The sequence below is a fragment of the Solea solea genome, chromosome 19 (assembly GCF_958295425.1).
Source record: "Solea solea chromosome 19, fSolSol10.1, whole genome shotgun sequence".
Lineage (NCBI taxonomy): Eukaryota > Metazoa > Chordata > Actinopteri > Pleuronectiformes > Soleidae > Solea > Solea solea.
In genome coordinates, this window is record NC_081152.1 from 15899438 (window position 1) to 15917727 (window position 18290).

General features: G+C 41.8%; 1 protein-coding gene across 1 annotated transcript in view; it reads right to left on the bottom strand.

The window, feature by feature from the left end:
• LOC131446779 (matrix metalloproteinase-17-like) overlaps positions 1–18290 on the bottom strand; it is a 72615-nt gene that overhangs the window by 47810 nt on the left and 6515 nt on the right. The gene's annotated exons all lie outside the window — the stretch shown is intronic.

Sequence of the window (18290 nt, forward strand, 5' to 3'; positions counted from 1 at the left end):
GGTTCTCGCGAGACCTTATTCTTAAAGGTCCAGGTTTATTGGCAGAAACTTAATAAAGTACCAATAAGTAAGTTTATATAAGCGTATAATCACTTTCAAATAAAAATCTTTCGGTGTATAATAATTTTAATTTTACAGTTAAGTCAAGGTCCTGTGTCTCTACAGCAGCCCAAACTGAGCCAATCAGAGAAGAGGAATCTTTCTCCGTCCACACAAACACGACGAACATAAACCAACGCAGAAGTGAAATGACAGTAAGTGCATGTTTACATCCTTTCTGGTATGTGCAGGCCAGCCATAAATCCGAGGAGGAAGGAGGAATCCTCCTAAATCTGTCAGAAAACCACTGTCAAAAACATCGCCGTGTCAGCTCCAGAGAATCGACACAGTATCATGCCATGAAATCAATATTTACCTACAGCCCTGTTATGACTACTGGACCTTCTTTGTTCTTTGCTGCTGCGCCCATTTCTCTTGACATGCAAGTCAAAAGAAAGACAAACGCATTTTAATTTAACAGCTCGGGCTCAATAAGATATAACTGCTATGTGTATATAAAGGGTGACTGCATGTCCATTTCTATTTGGGCCCAGTGAAGTCGCTGCCAATCAAAGTGGCACAGCTGAGTCCATTGATCGGCTTTGGAGCATATAAGATCTGACGGATGGAAGCGTCTGAGCTGCAACCTGAGCCCTGTGCTTTTCTTCTCCTCCTCTGTTATTCTGCTTTTCCCCTGAGGTCTTTATTTTTGGTCTCCTCTCTCTTCTCTTCTCTACTCCTCCCTTCCCTTCTCTTTGTCTTTCGCACTCCCATGTGCACTCGTCAGAGGTGAGTGACACTGATCAATGGCGAGGCGTCCCAACTTTATTGACAGAGCTGGTTAAATCCCATTAACTAAATGACTGGGCTTTAGTGAGGCTCTCTGCCAGCTGTGGTTTGCCGCCTCATTTTAGGCTTTGTCATCCCTGCAGAGAGCTCAGGGAAAGTGCAAGTGTTCAGGGGAATTGAATTGACCCTTAGCCTCACCGGGGAGGACAAGGAGCACCAATTTCCTGGATAAAACTGAGCTGAAACTATAATGCTCGGGTAAGTGGGAGAGGTCAAAGAATTTAACAGATAGAAGGGAAGTGAAAGCGTCGACTCTTAGAACACAACTTTTGGTGAAAAACAATCCGGCGGAATCCACAAATGCAGCTATTTTTCCGTCTTATTTCTGTTTGTTCGCTCTTATCGTCGGCTGCAATGTGTTCAAGCGATAATGCGTGACAAGAAGCCACCAGCATACAAACACTTGTACAGGTTTTTATCCGCCAGCTCAGCTCCAATTGTTTTTTTGTTTTTTTTTAATAAACAGGGAGCAGAAATGCACGGTGACTTAAAAAAAGAAATAAAAAATAAGACACAAATAACTTATCTGTCGTCAAACAGATGAATCTGCCTGCTGCTTTCCCCAAAAGAGTATTTAATATGTTCACGCTGCAACACTGATAAACATTAAATATGCCATCCGACAAACCAGGCAACATGCACAGTAAATATGGTGTGAGGCCCCCCACCCCACCCCCCACTCCCACAATGCAGTGCAGAAAGGAAATGAAGGCGGGAGCTGCTCATAACTGACGGATAATAAAATAAAAATTTGGAATAGGTCGAGACGGCTCCAGAACCATAAAGCCTATACACACATCACTTACTTTGAACTGCTTTTTAATGTTGTTTTGAGTGTGTTGCTCTGTGGCGTTTAGATTTTAATGGCATGAGGTCCTTAATGGTATGCGCTTTTTTTTTTTAAAGAAAGAAAATGCCTTAACAGGCAGCTATAGAACTATTACTATCATTAATATTATTAGTATTTTTCTTTTCATAATCGATTCATCTGTCGCGTATTTTCGTTTGGTCCAGAAAATGTCAGCAAATGTTGAAAAGTGATTCAGTTTTATTGATTTCTTTGTTACATGGAGCAAAGAAACCAGAAAATATTCCCATTTAAAGGCCCTGGTATACTTCCACGCACATGCAGCGCGTGCTAAAGTGACCCTGGTATACTCGCGCGTCAGGGTCCTTGTAGTATCCCACTTAACCATCAGGTGGCGCTACAAGTCTGGACGCAGGGAACAGGACGCATTCCTACCAAAGAAGAAGAAGAGAACGATGCTACAGGTTCGGACGACTATCCTTGGTGACTACTTCTTCTTCTGTTGTGGAAATGTTTTTTCTGCTTGGTGAGCGGGGCTTAATACTCCACCTACTGGTGGGGCGGAAGTTCAGTTTGCACATGAGTTGGTCACACCTACATGTTGATGACTCAATCCACGTCATGCGCACGGTGCACCAAAGTAAAAAAAAATGCTATTTTTTTCGTGTATTCACCTCTGTGTGCAGTGAGTGTGCTTGTGTGCGAGCTTTATGTTGTTCTTCTCTATAGGTACGGCCAGCCTGTGATAAATTACAACTGTGTCGTCGACACAACCACAACTCCCTGTTCTCACACAGTGCCCATAAAGTCACTACATAAAACTTTCTTTCTTTTTTTGTGGAGCCAGCAGCTAATTTAAGGCTGACATTGTAGCTCAGGGAGACGACAACAACAACAACAACAACAACATCATCAACAACAGAAAAGTTGTTCAGCATTCACTAACATGCTGAGCACTTTGGAATTACATTCAGGCGGCTCCTTATGTTCAGGTCGGATTAGATTAAGGTTTTAAAAGTTGTACAGGGTCAATTCAGGGAAGAAACTCAAAGCTCATGGTGCAATAAATGAACACATGTTGAATACACAATGAATTCTAACACACCGCATCCACAATAAGAAATGGCTTTTAAAAAAAGCCATTGATTGCCACTGTGGTAACTTCTCCTCAGTGATTGCAGAGCTGTGTTGTTTTTCTGCCCTTGTTTTTTTGTGAAGGCTTGTAAAAGTGAAGACTAAAGAGCATCTGTTCTGGCACGGAATCATTTTTGAAAGAGAAAAACGTACGGCAGAAAAACACAGATAGAAAATGCAGCTCACGTTTAACACATTCTTTTGGGCTTGTTCGAAGCGCAGCTCGCTTATAATATATGCTGTTGTCCTTGATAGACAGCCAAGGCTGGAGGATAAAGGCTTTAAAGGAAAATAGGGAAAAAGTTGACTGACGACACCTTTCATTCACTTTTCACTTCAGTACAACACTGTACGCATTGATTCTCTGTTAAAAATGACACACTCAGATGTAGAACGCTGCGCGGCGCTTCTTAAATGGATAGAAATAAAAGAGACACATTGTGTTTGACAGGAAAAGTAAGTTCCGCACTCAAACGCCCAAACTTCCTTCTCTGTTTCTGTTTACTGAAGACCAAACTGAACTGGCTCAGACTGACTCAGCTGGAGGGAAGCAGCCCCAGATCTATTCCTGACGTCGGGGCTTGACCTCATGTCCTAACTGAGACCCGGGGGCGTCCAAGCTGCTGAAAAGACCAAACCAATCCTGGTTTTCTCTCGTTCTGATTTGATTTTCAAACCTCAAAAATCAAAATAATCAGGTTTTTTTTTTACTTTTGTGCCGTTGCCTTTCATGCTGCATAAGTCAAATCTTGCTGCTGCTGCATAATGTTCTCTTGCCTGTTGATTCAATTTGCTTCTCTACTAATATAATATTGTAGATATTAGGCTTAATGATGTGTGGTTATCTGTTGTGTTACTGCCAGTGATATTAAGGTGTCATGCCATTTCAGCTGTAATATCATCAATGTTAAAACAGGAAAAATGTTTAATAATACTGTGTTTCTGTGTGTTTCTGAGACCCCGAAACATCAGGCCATTGACTACGAATGAAAATTAGTGATTATATATGGTAAACGCTGGGTATTTACAATATATAGCACTTTTCTAGTCTTGGTGAGCACTCAAAGCTGCTTTAAACTACAGTTTGGCCGTTCACCCATTCACTCACACATTCATACAGTGCATGTGCAGCACATTCTCTATCACACATCTTTCATATCCATTCACACGCTGCCAGTGCTGCCGTCAGAGTAAACATGGGGTTAAGTGCCTTGCCCAAACACAGGTATATAAAGTAAATAACTAAACAAACATATACATCAGTAAAATAATCAGAAACAACTTAGTCAGACAGCTTTAAAGACATATTAATAACCCATTTTAACCCTTTAACCCTTTAATAACCCACTTTAACACCCAACCCAATGTCCAAAGTGTCCGTGTGGACTTTTTTTTTGCTTATTTTAACCATAAAAGGACCAGAAAATTTGCTGCAATTATCCATTTTACAGTATAACTTTCATTATCTGGCATTATAGAAGCCGAATGTGTTTGATTGTGGTATGAGGGTTTGGTGTAATTCACTCAATGTGTGTGTGGGGTCGCTGTGCTCTCAGAGGGGGAGCTCAGGTGTGTATATAGGTGGCAATATCACTGTCCTTGTTAGGTTTGTGAACCGGAAGGGCAAACGGTTTTCGACCGCTGTACCGCGGAGGCGCTACTCGTGAATGGTTTGGATTGTTTGATGGAATTTCCTTATGCAAAGAAAACGCACAGCAATAAAACCAGTATATTGCAACGAAACGAACAGCGTGGACATTCAATCAGAGTTCAAAAGAGCGATCGCCAAGGCAAAGCGCGTCAACCAGGTCATCCGGAGTCAGAAACCTCAGTAGCGGAAGTTTGAGGCTGAGCTGCTATAATAGGCATGTTAAAAATACTGTTTTAACAATTTAAAATGAAGACAAACACTGCAGTTGTACATGAACAACAGATTTTGCGTGGTCAATTTGAAATTTGAACAGTATAACACATATTTACAATAACATTTGTCTCTCAATGGAAACTACTGTATGTACACATGTTCTTCCCACTCTGTCCTCTCTGGACAACAGAGGGTCCCCACAAAGACACTGATTCTCCGGCTTCCTGAAATAGCACGAGTGAAAGTACCGTAATAACCACATGTCGGCTTTAATGCAACACGCTTGGTTTTAAAGGGTTAAAAGCAATGCAGAGGAATCCAAATGAAGAACTGAAACCACTGCAAGCAAAAGACTTAGAATTTGCGTAATGAGCTAATTGTTTCTTTTAATTAATTTGACATAAAAACCAGCTGCAAATAGCATCACCATCACTACACCATGTGACCAGTTCCCGCTCCTACAACGATGCGTTCAATAATTTAACATGGTCCTCAAAGCATGTAATAAAAATCGAAACGGCTCATCGATGATAAAAAAAAAAGGTTCCCCACACCTGTTATACAAGACACAGCTCATTAAAGAGTCCACACACACACACACACACACACTCATGCTACAAACACACATATAAGCCATTTATTTATGTCCACATCTGACCATTAATTCACCAAGGGCATAACTCACCCAACATATAACCTTCACTTTCTCCCATAACCACATTACCGAGGTGTGGGGTGGGTTTTATATATGCTATGTGCTACTCCGCAGTCCATGAATGTGAGGACGATGATTTATCTCTGCGACCTGGTCAGTGTAATTCCTTAATACAGTCAAATCTGCACAGAGATTCGCAGGAATATAGAAAATGATGAGTGGCTTTAAAGGGTCCTTACAGGGTATTAAGTCTGAGGATCAAGCAGGGCGACGTCTTTCCTCACCTCATTAGAGCTGATATTTATGGTATGGTATGGTATGGAGCTTACACTATGGTATATTAATAGTGTCGTGAGTGGGAGTTGTCGCTGTGTGACGTAAAAGAGCGATCTGATTAGATCATCTTTCAAATCACTCGTTTCTCACGTGGCAACGTCCGGCTGTGGAGAGAGGGGGAGAGAAAAAAAAAAAAACCCCACGTGCATTTTCTTGTCCAAGCGGCTCTGAAGTAGAACACCGAACGTCATGCACGCGGGACGTTGATTAATGTGAGGCGACGCTGATCTGCAGATGTGTCCGTTATCAGCGCGTTGCCATGGAAAGGCGCAGTATGTGGGCCGAGCGGCTCGGTACAGTGCGGCGTTTTTACGTGCGATTCGATCAATTTGGCTCGTTTGTGAGTTGTCGCTATCGATCGAAAGACGCTGATATATGTTGGTATTGATTTGTATCCTCACCTGAACGCTGAAGCTGGTTGGAGGAAGCAGAGGAGTCCTCCGCTCTAATGATATACTTCCATGCAGTGCACCACGAGACTCTGATTCTGGTCCTGAATTTAAAGAGTCAAGTCAACTTTATTTAAAGGAATACTTCACCCATTTGCATTTAGCTTTGTATGACAAAAATAGGGCTAGTGTTTTTGAAAAATTGTGCTTCCCAACCTCAGTTTCCCCTGAGCTGAGAAATATCTTCATTCTTTTCTTTGTTACGTGGCCACCAGTGACACTTGGTCCTGTTAGCGTAGCTGTTAGCAAAGATGGCGGGCACTGTTTACATTCTGGTAATGAGGTCCGGTCCCCCTATGAGTGGGTCTAAGAATTAGCGTTGCAGTTTCAAGCCTCGGACCAAGTGTCAATGGTGGGCACGTAACATAAAATCACTAACAATAGAAGTGAAACAGTAAAATAGTGACACAATAGAATATAAGTGTCCGGGTTGACTATGTTTATCCTGAGGTGAAGGCCAAGGAGAATCGGTGGGTCTTTCAAAGCCATGGGTTACTCGTTCCAAAGTTTAGGGGCAGCTCCAGAAAAGGCCAGATGATCGCCTCTGGTTTTTAGTCGGGATTTTGGCAACATCTAAACGCAGCCTGTTATTAGACCTCAGAGTTCGGGATGGAGCGTGAAGAAGAGGAAGTTCAGAGAGCTTTAAGAGCAAGAGAAAACCAACAGGAAGCCAGTGGAGAGAGCTCAACACAGGCATGATGTGGTCTTGCTTCTTTTTTCGTTGGACAGAATACAGTGAATTACAATAATCCAGCCGAGATGTTAGAAAAGCATGGACTAGGGTCTAGGGAGATAGGCCTTTACTTTGGCGATGACAATACTCTGTGTCTCCACTACACAGGGCGACAGAATAAACATAAAACGGGATAAAAATGGATAAAATACAACTTTAAATACTATTTGAGCGTCTTTAACACTACCCTGAACTGGTCCGCCGTGTTTTCTGATACGTCTCCGCTTTGCTGACAAATGCTAAACCAAGTCTTGAGTCCACAGTAGCATAATAGCAACAGCTGACAATGTTTTGTTTTTCTCTGCACCGGCACGTTGACTCTCCAGCGAGTTCATGTCATGTCGCCTATGTTCTAAAAGGGGATGTTCCATTCTGTAGGGGTAGATCGTAACCTCTGCCTCTGTAAGGCTGTTCGAAAGGGGTAAAAATAAGAAATGGAACTGGGCCCTGGTACACACAGTATGTGTGAAATGGAAATGGATTCAAGAGTGTGACCCGAAACTGACTCTCAACGGAAATGGAACATAGGAAAATCTGGGGGAGCCTTTAAGGCAGGACCCGCAGGTCAAAGTTCACTCTTGTTTAACTTTGACCCACACAAAGAAACAACTGCATCTTGTCCCCGTCGCATCCTTTCTCACAGCTGTCACACGGAGAGAGTTCTGCGACGGCAGTGTCACCACGGCAACGCTTCACCAAAAGTGTCACGTGACCTCCCCTATCCCACAATACCTCCCTGTTTGGGCTCCGACGAACAGCTGCCGAGTCCCTTCATCTTCTGCCTCACGGACAGGAAATGAGTCGCAGGGAGACATTTGACCCGGTGACCTCCGTGACTCTTAAGGGGTCATGAAGTAGCACAGTCCATTATAGAGTTTACATTGTTCCTCACGATGAGGTCAGAACTGGGGCGGACCTCCTAGAATAGAGAGAAAGTCTGAAAAGTGAAGTGAGTTCACCAGTGAAAGTTTAGAGATGCATCCCGCACAATGCTTACTGTCTTCCTAATATTACTTTAAAAAAAAAATCTCATCTCTGATCTGCTGTAATTGCATCTGTGTGTGTCTGCGTTTCTAAAATAGCAAACGTATTTCCCACAAAAGAATCAGGACTGTTTTATATTCACGAGATCAATTCAATGCAACTAAGAAATGGAGGAAATGTGTTTTTTTGACCTCCAGGAGAAATTATGCAAATGGTGAAACACAAACAAATACAGACGCACGCTGCAGAAGTGAAAGAGTGCAGAGAGAAGACGAAAGAGACGAAAACAGATTCACTTCTTTCAATGGGGGAGGAAAGGTGAAAAATCCCTCGATATTGATAATTACCATGATAAATGTTCCACGATGAAAGACTGACTGTTGATGAAAGTTGAGGGAAGCAATAGATGGTTTTTAACCGTTTTTCATGGACAGAACACAACAAACAACTGACGTAAAAACAAAAGAAAGTAAAAGTGATTGAATGTAACATCTCAAAGATTATATTGACACAAAGGGAACTTTTGCCATATTGTAAATGAAGAAAATAACATTATGTTTTATTTATTTTTTCTTAATACGTGATATTGTGTGACCAGATATTGTGAACCAACTTCAAACTGTGTTTGAATCGATTAAATAACCAAAATAAGTGTTTTAAGTGACCGTAAGCGTGCACCCATGTGTTTTAATGTAATGTTTTGTTTTAAAAACATTTCGACAAACAGTAGTGCTGATTGAACAACAGCCAAAAATGTACTTTATGTTGTTCATCGATTTTTACACGATTATCCCGGGCTCGATAAACAAAACACGTTTTAACCGGATTAATGAGCAAGATCCAACAATCTTTCTATTATTAATCTGTATTACTGCTGAAAATGTAGGTTTTCTACTGAAATGTAAAATGTCAGGTGCAAAGTTTCTATCTTATAATTCAGTTTAATGTCAGGACTCACAAATGTTGTATATAGATAACAATGAAAGAAGTTAACAACACATTACCTTCTCAGTCCACCCACCACCGCTGCTCTCAAATACCACGATAATATCATCTATATACAGTATTTATACACATATAATGTATATAAAACAAGCCTAGTATCATTATGTGAATAGGTTGCCTTGACACACTCTTCCATCTGTAGCCAGGACGGTAAAACACCACTAATCAATAGTTGACTTCCATTACAAATCACTGCTGCACACAGGTCCGTCATGTTTTAGTGACCCCTGGAAACATTAGTCATTTCCTGTGTGTCCTGTGCATCTTTCACTTTGCTTGAATTTTCTCATTTCCTTTGCTTTTTTTTGCCCCTAGTAAAGAAATTGTAGCTCGGTGCAGCTTTTTGTTTCATGAAATACAGACGTTTTTCCTCGAAAAACAAACAAACTAAAGTTCTTACACAGATAATAATAACCCCCCCCCTTTTATTTCAGTTGACATTTCCAAACTTACTACAACAGTGTTGCAGATAAAGACTAGACACGAATCAAACTCGACGGTTTCTGCCCAGAGGACAGAAATCTAAATGAAAAACCATATCACACAAGTATGTCCCACGTAATGCAGTTCTCTGCACCAAAAAGATTTATCCTGACCAGATTTTTATCTACAATCACTCACAGCCGAGGCCACGGCGTTATTATCGCGCGTCAAAGCAGTCGTAGCAGCTTCCCATTTCACATCGCCAGTGTTTTCAAAGAGGAAGTTGACTTAAAGCACCACACTGGGCTGATGCAGGATCCCAAGTCTGACTGAGAAGCTCCTTAAATCATTCCAACGGCGAATACCGCGCGTAAACACAATTTACTGAAGAAGTGAAGGATTTAGGCTCATTTGTGCAAACCGATCAGATCATAGAGGGGAGAATGTAGGTGAGGAGGAATGAGAGAGAGAGGGGAAATTGGGTGTGACGTGCAGTGTCTGAATCGCAGCGCAGGTAGTAAAGGAGTGAAAATGAATCCATGCCTAGAAATCATCAATCCACCGTGATGCGGTTCCATCAACTTTACGGTCAAAGCTGTAAAGCAAACACTCTCGGGCGCTAAACGTCTCCGTGAAGACGTGTGTGTGTGTGTCCGCAGTGGTTAACAGCTCGAGTGTGGGCCTCATTAATAAAGTATAAATATTAATATGAAATATAAATGAATAAAATACAAAGATCAAATCTTTATAAATCTTTAGTTTTGCATATGTATGAGGCGCCGAGTGCAAATGAGAAGCGGCGACTGAATATTTTCTACACTGCACTGCTGATTTCACCTATTTGTGCTCATTAGCGCTGACTTATAAACCTGTATTTTTGTAATTTATAATTGCTGTATTTTACTACAAACATCGTCACATGTTAGATTAGCTTATCCCTTGGATGTCTGTCTTATACATTCACTTCTCTGTCTCGCTTTCTGTGCATGTATTATACAACTTTTGCAGGGGATTTACAGTGAACTCGGTGTGAGAAAGAATACAAAATATAAGCTATAAGAACAAATAATCAACATATGGGAGCCATGAATTGTTCCGATGCTTTCTGTTGATCAAAATTGAGGTATAACTATAACCTAATTTCATACCAGTCACCATTTTGGTAACAAGGATCTTTCAGTGAGTAAAAAAAAAAAGAAGTGAATTCTCTTATTTTTTATTAGCTGGGATTCTGATGCAAAGTGATGACAGCTCGATAAAAACATAAATGGACCCAATCCAAACTGCTGCTGCTTTGGCTGACACAGACACAAGATGGCATACGTTTAGAAATGTGACTTATACCGGACGTGTTTTAACTTTTGTGCCGTATTATGACTTTACTCTCAATTAGAATCACTTCTGATTTTCCACTCTTTTCCTCCTCAGAGGGGAAACACTTGCAATGAACAGGAGAGACAGATGCTGGAGGAAAGAAGTCGTCACTTCGATTCCATCCCCGCTCTTTCACAAGCAGATGGCGCGTGCCGCCCCACTGACACTCTTTTTCTGCTCCGCTACAGATACTGTGTGCACATAGTATAATGGGACACAAGTCTGACTTGATGAAAAGATACTGTACAAGATGATGGATGTGTTTTGTTCTGACACCCGGTTGTGCCTGCATAGTCAAACAAGATGACATCCTTTTCCTTGTCTGTTGTGACCACTTTTCCTTGACTTTGATGGAAAATGCAATGTGCATGGTCGAGGAAATGTTGAAGGATGAGGAATCAGGGGGGAAAAGGAAAGTACACAAGGCTACAACGGCAAAGATTAGCATGCGTCACAAATGGCTCGGTCTTCGCAAGCCTCTTACATCCTCACCTACATGCAAACATTCATACATGGTCTCACGTTCCGTTTCAGTATAGCAGCGATTTCCCTCTGGGTAATTGTCCTGATTTGTATTCTCCTGCATTCTTTATACATTCTGAGTTGTATAGGTGCGGGTACTGGCAGGCTCACTCACAAACAACTCAAGCAAGTCTCCATGGTTACCGCCGTCTTCGCTGTGTCTTTGGACCGAACAAAAGTGTGTCAACTACCAACGAAACTGTAAAGTCCAGCTGGAAACTGGAAAGTGCAACAAGGAATGTCAGTCCTTGTAGACTCAAACTGGAGGTGCGCATGCATTTGTTCATGTGGCTGAATCCAAGGTTATACACCGTTACAGGTGTTTCTGACCAGCTCTCTGTATAAAGGGTTAGATCAGTGTTTCTCAGGGGCCCTGAGTACCAGGATCGGGAAACACTAGGTAGGAGTCTAAAGCTTTAAGGCAGTGGTGTCAAACTCATTTTAGCTCAGGGCCCAAATACAGACCTATTTTAATCCAAACCAGTAAAATAATAATTATAACAACCTACAAACAACAAGAACACCAAAAAAATGAAATTTGTGATATTTCTCAAGGAAAAATAAGCACAATTTCAACAATATTATGCCTGTATTATTTAGCCACAGGTATCTGCAACTGAAAAATACAGTTTTTCTCATTAAATTCTAATCTAATATGACATTTTTACAAATTCATCCTGTGGACCGGACTGGACACTATGGCCATATGTTTGACACCCCTGCATTATGGGATGCCAACAGAGTAAACATTTTAAGGCTGCTTAAGCTGGTAGCAAGGTGACCCGTGTGACTCCTGACTACTACAAAATTTAAATATATACTAGTGTAATTCACTTTAATTCAGTGTATTTATCTAATCACACCATTGTTTGGACTTATTTACTCATTAAGGCTGAAGACAATTTGACTTGTTTCAAGAAAACTTAACAATTGCCATTTTCTTGCTGTACTGGCTTGAAACAAGTCATTTTCCCCTTATAGTGGTTATATTTAGAGGAATTTTTTGCAGTGTACATCTGAGCGTCTTCTTTGACACTACACTACACTCAATGCCCTCAAAGTTTAATACAGCATCAGCCGCAATCCACGAACCTCTCATGATTCAGGCTTTTGTTAGTTGCCAGTTAAAGTTTAGTGACCATGACAATCCTTTTTAAATTCACATGACACACACCGTAGCAGACGTGTGTGCACGCTGACAATGAAAGCATGGCCTCGTCTTAAAGCCCTTTTTTCGCACTGGTTAAAAAAAAACAATAAAAGAAAAAACTAATATTCAAAAAGTATGTTCTGCATCACATCAAATCAAATGACACTGCAGTAGATGAGTTTTTTTTTTTTTAAATCAACTCTTGCTCCTATCAAAGTAATGTGAACAAAATCAAACTTGTCTGGTTTTCAGTGCCTGAGAATAAACCTGTTATGTGCACTTTAATCAATGGCCTTGCTTTCCAGGGGCCGCCATGTTTCTACTGCAGCCCGATTATCCAGGGGTGTCAAACTCAAATGACCTGGGGGCCAATGAGCATCTAGTCTGGTCAAGCGGGGGCCGACATAGAGGAAAAAAAGTGGGAAAAAACAACCATTTATAGCCGGTGGGCAATATAAGATATTCATTATTATATTAGACAGAATTGCAAAGTAAAAGTGCTGGTTTTGATATAAAATGATTCACAATAAAAACATATTTATGATGCACAAAAACGGAGAATTCAATTGAAAATTTAGCAAATAATGACGAGGGTAATTGTGATTAAAACAGCTTAAATATATGTAATTTCATGTTTAGTGTAATACATTTAATAAAGCAATGATTACAACCAAGTGTCTCATTACTATTATAAAAAATATCGCCGGCAAATACATTTAGTCTTACATTCTGTATAATATCTGTATATGACTTTACACGATCACACACTGTGAGAGGAACAACTGAAACACCCTTTTATTTCCATTTTAGGGAGTTTGATGGGCCTTTAATGGCCCTTACATACTTCTGGGTCATTTCACACACTAAGGAGAACTAAGGATTCTGTTTCCATTCAGGTTGAGACGTGATTTTTTATTTTTTTTTACCCTCATAGTCACTTGGAGAAAATCAGTCCTAATTTGCATGTTTGCGAGTGTGGCAGCGTGATGACGAGGATTAAAATGTGACTAAGTGATTCATTTTAATCCCTGTCTCAGGAACAGCTGGTCGTGCGGTGAGCGAGCGCGGCGACACAACTTCTGTCTGTTCCTGTGGGCGACAACACGGAAGGTACAGTAGGTGGAGAGAAACCAAAAGGTGGCATGGCAGGAGAATACTGTACAGCGTCTGTGGTGAGTGAGAGAGGAGGGGTGGAGACGGGAAAATATAATAAAAGGAACAGTCAGAGGATAGAAACAAATGAAAATAGAGAACGAGGGGAGAAAGAGAAATCAGCGGCATATCCATCATGCGCTGTAATAAGATCGTGCAGTGGTGGGGAACCTTTTTCCTATCAAGGGCCATTTCCATTTTTATAACATCCTTCTAGAGCCATACCACATTATTGAACACATACTTTATATCACAGTAACCTATAATATGATGGCTGGATGATAAGCTTCTCTTTAGCAATGGTGTCTGATGTCAGATGGAAGCGATGATGTCGATTTGTTTCCCGCTTAGACTGGGATAGAATGTGACGGGTGTGCGGTATGTGACGGCTGTGTTTCGCACAAGGAGCGAGGTACGCATCTGTGCATCTGGATCTTTTTACATAAAAGCCCAATCGTTTGTGTAAAAATAGTGTAACGTCATACCAGCACAACACAAACGAGAAGAGGACGACGCTGCAAACAAAGAGCAACAATGGACGACATCCAGCATTCCATGTGCTGCACAGAAAAAAACACCACAGGTAGTAAAGTCTGCCCCACACTGTATCTGACCCTTCTGACAGATTATCTGGCCAAATGATCCTGTAGTGTGAGAGGTTAAGTACGTATTAAACATGTTATGATATTTGCGACTTCAACAGCGATTGGGGGACGTGGGCAGAAATGGACTTTTTCGTAACTTGTACGAGCCAAGTTGCGTTCACCTTCTCAGCCATGACTTCATCCACAGCTTTTAACCGACGTGCTCCTCCACGTCCGTTTATATTCTGAAGTCACGTTAAATCACGCATGTTTCTGTGCGACTGCCAAATCCATGGAATCTCCTCCCTGAAGTGGTTTGATTAAACACCAAGTGTGTGCTCCTGCGTCTTGACTTGATCGTCTCTTTTGTAAATCTGTTACAAAAGTTTGTTGTGTTTGTCACGTTTTTAAAATCAAGTCAGATTTGTGCGCCCTCTAGTGTGTGGCAGGTGTAAGTGAAAACAGTGTTTCCAGCTCCACCATTTCAGAGCCATACAACTGTGCTATGTATCCCAAGAGAAGGGTACCAAAATCGGGGAAGAGGTATGGATGGATTATTTTGGTAGCCTTCTAAAATCTTCACAGAACCACATTGTACCGCTTGGTGGAAACAAAGGTATTGAAAGATAATTTTTACTGTCTATTGTGTGGAAAAATATCCATCTTCTACCGCTTTATGAAAAGGTTAAGGGTACACTCTGAACAGAGCACCAGTCCATCACAGGGACACATAGAGACAAACAACCATTCACTCTCACATTCACACCTAATCACTTAATGCATGTTTTTGGACTGTGGGAGGAAATCAGAGAACCCAGAGAAAACCCACGCACACACGGGGAGAACATGCAAACTATGCAGAAAGGCCCTTGTTCCGAACGTCAAGAGTTCCCCCAATCCACTGTGTGACCCTGGCCTCTTAAATGTGAGCAGCACACTTTTCTAAAGTTTTGCTTTATTTCCGTCTCCCTTTAACGTCCCCGGCACCTGGGAGAAATCCCGCCGCATCTGTAGGCCGTCAAAAACATCCATTAAGTCTTTACCGTCCTCACAGACTCACAGGCCCAGTCAATAGTTTTAGCTGTGCGCCTTCCCGAGAGGAGTGTGAAGTTCTGAGCTGACACGCGGGCCTGAGTTTAGCTGTCACTTGGGCTCTTGGACAGACCGAGTGTCCTCTATCACAACAACCAGAGTGCATACTTTTTTTTTTCTTCCTGCAACTTCAGCAACTTCAAACTTTTCACTTTAGCTGCATGTTCCGGTGTCTGAGAGAAAGTGGGTTTGTTATCACGGCGAGCACATCGCCATAATTTAGACATGCTTTTGCTTGGAAAACAACAATTTGCCAAGTTTCTCTACACTGCTTTTTATTTCCTGACTGTAAAGTGTGTGTTTTTTTTTCCTACATTGAACTGAAAGGCACAGAAACCTTAGGGACCACCCTGAAAGTACATGTTCATCTGCTATATCATCACATATGAATGATTTCTGCTATTAGAATTTGATGGTATTTCTCTGAGGGCCTTGGGTTAGGGTCTTGTTCGTGAAGCGCGTCAACTGCAGGCTCATGTATGAACTGAGGAAGCTCAGATTTCCACATTAAGGATGATTTTTTTTGGGTGTTTTTCGTTGTGCAATGGAGCGCGTGTGTGTTTTAAGCAAAAGATTCACACAGGAACTCGAGCTGAACTGAATCAGCAAATATGCAAAAAACTAGAATGTTTGAAACAGAAGTGGTTGACTGATTTTATTTTTCTTTCTTTCTTTTTTCCTTCTTTTTTTTTGCAGGGGCCATGATAACCACTTTGCTGGAAGTGCTAATCACTGGTTTGGAGCATTTTGCTTGCAAGTGGTAAAATGTATTCCATCTGTGCCAGCAGCAGCAGCAGCAGCAGCAGCAGCAGGAGAAGCCGCTCACCTCCACTTCACAGATGCCAACGACTAACAGCATCACGGCGTATATTCAAGACCTTCATTTTGACAACTAACATTTTGGTTGGGGAAAATTAGTGGCAACCCTAAATTACCGTGGCAAGAAGGCTGTGCCGCGCGCTCGCTAACCTGCGCGTTACTGCAGGAGACAAAAAGCCACAGGAGCACAATGAGGGCACAGAAGAGCACGCAGGGGGCAAACAACCATGTAAATACTCTGTGTCACCTCACATTCTCTCCATTACAGAAGCTATTATGTGCCGTTTAAGGACATAAAAATCTGCCTGGGACCGAACGAAACGAGGAGACCGTGAGAACATTTGGCAACAGATTAAAAAATAAACAAACCGATGGAGCCAATTAGAAGAACCCCCTGTAACTGGGGCTCAACTTAACAGGCACAAGTTTCGGTGGCTCCGCTCCGCTGAGGAAAAAAAAAAAAAAAAAAGCCTCAAATCCTCCTTTGAAGTTCCTCTTCTCTGTGGGCGGTGATGTGGCATGGCACCCAGCCAGAGTCCACAGACACAAGGATTGAATCAAGCGCGCCCAGTGGCTCTTGACAGTGAGAGTAAAGCAGAAGGGAGACACACTCGCAAACATGCAAACCCTTGAAAAGCTTTGGACTCAAGCACGCGTCGCCTTAAAATCCGTTTCATCATTAACTCGGGAATTCATGCACGTCGTTTCTACCACTTCCGTTCTTAAATGTTTGTTATGGGGGATTATATTGACAGGTTTAGAATTTATTTGGCTGGCAATCTTTCATAAATAATAGGGGGAAAAAAAAGGTCATTCATAATTACGCGACTGTTTTTCTGTCAATGTCGCAGGTAATCAATATCACGGGGAGATTGTTTTTACACTCGGTGACCTTTGGGAACACGGGAAATGTCAATCAAATCCACTTTACAGCAGCCGGCGTCAATGCAAGTGATAACATCGTCATTTAATCCTCTGTTTGTATGCATTTTATATAATATAACCAGTATTATTATTAATTATAATAATAATAATAATAATTAGAGACACTAGGGATCTTCTTTTTCTTTTTTTAAAGTTCTGAGCTCTATGTTGGAAAACACACTTAGACAGGATAATGTATTTATGGGCTGTCCTTGTATGTGGTTCATAAAAAGCCCACACGCATGCCATGGGCTACTATAGCGAAGACAATGTCTCTCCGGTGTTAACTGAGGAATTTTCGGCAACTGGCGTGTCCACAGAGCTCATGCAAAAATACACACACATGCATGCATGTATGTATGCATGTGCCCGCTTGTTCCTCTGTGTGTGTGTTTGACTCTATTTTTAAACCGGGCCCACTCCCATACCATTAACCCAACAGCGAGATTAATCCGTGACAAGATTGTTCCACTTGAAATTCTGGAGACTTTTAGTGGCTCATTATATTCACTTGATAAGAAGTGGAGTATCAATGCTGGGCTATAAGAAAGTGGCTCTAATTGCCAGTGATATGGAGAAGCTTATCTCAGCCACCCAGTCAATCTCTCTTGGTCCGCCCCCCCCCACACCCCTGTCGAGTTCCCTTTGTGTCACTGGGAACCTCCAGAGAAACGGGCTCATGAACACACAGCGGTCTTGAAGTTGACTCCACAGATGATAAGCAATCGTCCATCGTCTGCTTCCTTCGTCCTTTTTTTCTGTCATCCATCATCGGGTGCAGCGTGACTTGTTAGGGGTTTGGACAAATGCTGATGAGGGACAAACTATGAGATCACCAGAGTGGCGAGTGACACACACACCAACACACACATGCCGTCTTGAAATGACACAGAAAACGGACTCAAACACACACACACACACGCACACACGCACACACTTTGCCACAAACCACATTTATTATATTTCTGCCAATTTCTGCAAGCAATTGGAGAGTAGCTTTGTTGCTGCGTTCTGGTTTTCTTGATCGTACTATTAAAGCAGTCCATTGGCAGTTCACTTGGCAGGGCTACAGATTATTTTAGGTTTCGGCGTTCGAGCCAGCACAACACCACAAACCACTGTAATTACAAGATTTAGTTGGGCCTTTGAATAGCAATGGCAACTGAAAAACCTTGATCTGGTAGAAGACGGCGAGGAGGAGGCCTGGGCTGCGCGGGTTAAAATAGAACTGTCCACATGGAGCTGGTTTGAGGTTTTCTATATGGGAAGCCCTGGAGGGGCCCCGCACGAGTAATAAAGTCAGTCCAAGCCAAAAGGAATACAAGAGCATCGCGTGCGTCTCTGTTGTGGTAAGCGTCACCGGCGTGCCCTTGATATTAAATTCATCACTAATG